The sequence below is a fragment of the Myotis davidii genome, unplaced genomic scaffold (assembly GCF_000327345.1).
Source record: "Myotis davidii unplaced genomic scaffold, ASM32734v1 scaffold276, whole genome shotgun sequence".
NCBI classification, from domain to species: Eukaryota; Metazoa; Chordata; class Mammalia; order Chiroptera; family Vespertilionidae; genus Myotis; species Myotis davidii.
This window is the reverse complement of record NW_006287906.1, coordinates 399,630-403,128: the sequence shown is the minus strand read 5'-3', so window position 1 is coordinate 403,128 and position 3,499 is coordinate 399,630. Positions and strand designations below refer to the sequence as shown.

Genomic DNA, 3,499 nt, shown 5'->3' with positions numbered 1-3,499 from the left:
CATAAGTGGGTGAAGTCAGGGCCAAACCGGCCATTTCCTCATCCAATCTCTCTGAGATGCGTGGGCAGAACCAAGTCTCAGTTCTTCGCAGGACACTTCTGCGGTTTCGGGCAATCCTCTTGAGATACAACAGTCCAGTTCCACCCATGTGACAACAACAGTGGCCCTCAGAGGGAGGGAGCCAGCAGATGGGGAGCAGGGAATTCTGAAAACCAAAGGGATGACAGAGACGCTAAGCCTTTCCTTCACACGTCTGACACCCCTCCTCAGGCGGCCTGCAGGCCGGGCGTCTGCTGGACCTTTACCACTTGATGTCCCTGCTGCTGGCAGGCTGCCCTGGCCCTGCTAGGTGATGTGCAGGGCCACCTAGACCTGGGGGAAGTCCCCCCCAGCCACTCCTGGTACAGCTTCTGCATGTGGGCGCTGGTCTCCAGGGGCCACACCAGGATGGAGACTTAGATGCCTTCCATCTGCCACAGCAGCTCCCTGTCCCTGTCCGCACACCCGTCTTCTGTCCGGGCCTGGCCCCTGCCGCTTAGGCATGCCCGGCGCAGGCCAGGACCTCCACGAAGTGGCAGGAGAACTTGCCCCTCTCCAGCTTCAGGACCACTTCTGGATGTTCCGAAAGCCATAAGCAGCCACAAAGCGTAGCAGAACCTCTCCGTCTTTTTCAAGGGTGACCTCCTGGAGGTCTTTGTTCCTCAAAGTGTGGCAGGTGAGCACCCCCATGTCCTTATGGAACAGCTCCTTGGCCATGTGCCTGAGGATGTGCGCCAGGTGCCCGTCGGAGCTGGCACCCTCGTGGAGCCTCACCTCTTCCTCCTTCACGTCTCCAGTGTCCACGGCGATGGCGTTCATGGCAAGGTCACTTTGCTCCATTATCTGGACAATTTTACCTGAGTTTACACGCAGTCAGCACCCCGGGAACTATGCAAAGTTGTGGGAACATCTTCTCGAAGGGCCTCCAGTTTCTTGTCATAACGCGGGGCCAAAATGACATGGAAAATCTTGTCTGGGGACAGGTTCTGCCATCTGGTGAGGTAATCCCACACCAGAGAGCCCATGATCTGCTGGGGAGACTTGGCTGTCCAGAGGTGGGGCGTGATGAGGTGACCCAGCACGCGCTCTGCATATGGACCCAGCCAGGGCAGGCGGAGGTCAGCATGGATAGCTGGGGCTCTTCCTCAAGGTGCTGGCAGTACCCACACAAATTCCTTCTGACTCTCCAGGATGCTAAAGTCCACAGCTATCTTCATGTCAAAGACAGTGTGTCCCAGGGCTTTTGAGGAAGCCACAGGGCCTTCTGGATGCATCAGTGACACTGAGGCTGAATTTAGCAGCAAAATAAGGCAGAAATTAAGGGCACACGGACACTGCCAGCACCTTGTGCTGTGAGGTATCATATTTCTTATTAAGGTTCAGGACACGGAAGAAGTCCTTGGTGTTCTGCTGAGAAACTTGGACTCCTTCCTCTGCAGTCACACAACTGTCACATGCCAGCAGTCACTCAGAAATATCTTAGCATCGGCCAACTTATGGAATTCTCCCTTCTCTCCGTTCTCCTGAGCCGGACTCTGAACGTCAACTGTGGCATTCCCTTGGTCATCAGTTTGGGTTTTTTTTTGCTATATTCCTTTCATGCATGCAGTGATCACACTTCATCTGGAGCAGGGCGGGCAGGGGCCAGAGCGCGAGACCTGGAGGAAGCAGGGGAGAGCAGTCACAGCTCCTTGCGGAACTTCTAGGAAGGGGAAATGCCAAGGTGCCCGAGGCCGAGTTCCAGGAGGCTGGCGGTGCTATAAGGATCGTGCCGGCAGTGCTGATCTGTCGGTGCCTGGCCCATTTTCTGGAGATTGAACCTGCAGGATTACTGAAGGAGTGAGTGGCTGCTGACCCGGCTGGTGGTGGTTCTGGTTGGTCACTGGATTTTTATATAGAGAGATTCTGTTGATGGTTTATATTATACTAGAGGCCCAGTGCATGAAATTTGTGCATGCGGGTGGGAGGGGTCCCTCAGCCTGGTGTGCACCCTCTCGCAATCCAAGACCACTGGCTCCTAACTGCTTGCCTGCCTGCCTCCCTGCCTGATCGTCCCTAACCACTCTGCCTGCCTGCCTGATCACCCCTAACCACTCGCCTGCCTGCCTGATCGCCCCTAACAACTCTGCCTGCCCACCTGATTGCCCCTAACTTCTCGCCTGCCTGCCTGATCACCCCTAACCACCTCTACCTCGGTCCCCACTGCCACAACTTCATCCAGAAGGACATCCGAAATGACATCCAGAGGTTGTTTGGCTGTCCAGTCTAATTAGCATATTATGCTTTTATTATTATTATAGATACCTGGCATACATTACTGCCTTTAATTCTTGCAACAACTCGATGATATTTGAGATTCATTGCAACCCATTCAAATGATCAGTTCTAGTATTAGTGATGGAGAAGGCAGTCTCCATGATACTTTGGATAAACTTTTCCTAAATTGTTCTACTTACATGGCAATTTCTTAGTCAAATTCTAAGAAATTTTTAAAAACTCTTGCTGCTGATATAAAAGTCTTCTTGATATTGCATTTTATGAGAGTCCATAATATCAAGCTTATATCAAGGTATGGCATATCATCCCAAAAGCAAGTTCTTATCTACCAATTAATTATTCCACAAGATTTTAATCTCTTTAAAAAATATCACGATATACTCAAACATATAAAAATTACAGTATAACAAATACCCATGTAACCACAACCCAGAATTAACAATATGCTAACAGCATTTTGCTTTAAATCTTTTAAATTATTGTTAAGAAACTAATCGTTCCAGATTTTAAGCCCCCTTGTACACATCCATGGTCTCTTTCTGCTCCCTCATTTCTCAGAGAATCATCCCCCATCCAACTTATCTGGGTTTCTATACATTATTACACATTATGTCAGATTTTTATCAATATACTGTATAGTCTCATGCTGTACTTTGTATATACATTTTATTTTTGAAACCTAAGACATTTTAATACTGAGAAATCAAGGTCAATAATCTCTGAGAACTTAAAAAGAATGTGGGTTCTCTATTTGGTCAGGGCCTACGTGTGTTAGATCTCATACATATCTATTAGATCAAGCTTGTTAATTTAATTGTTCAAACCTTCTGTAACCTTGAACTTCTTTGTCGGCTTATTTATTGGTGACTAAAGAAAAGGCATGTGCAAATATCCTGCCATAACTATGGATTAGTCAAATTCTTTAGAGTTCTGTCAATTTTTACTTTAAATGTATTTTTTGCAAAATTTTGTCTTGCCTTATCTTGATATGCTGATATAAACTTGATATTATGGACTCTAATAAAATGTAATATCAAGAAGACCTTTATATCAGCAGCAGAGTTTTAGAAAATTTCTAAGAATTTGCTTAAGAAAGTTTGGTATAAGTAAAACAGTTTACTTGAAGTACCTTAGAGTCTGCCTTTTCCAATAAGAATTTCTAAAACATACACTTTTAGCAACC

The 3,499-nt window shown here is 47.2% G+C and overlaps 1 pseudogene; it reads right to left on the bottom strand.

Moving 5' to 3' along the window:
• Positions 1 to 266: 266 nt before the first annotated feature.
• LOC102751877 lies at positions 267 to 1,662 on the bottom strand (annotated as a pseudogene).
• Positions 1,663 to 3,499: the final 1,837 nt, after the last annotated feature.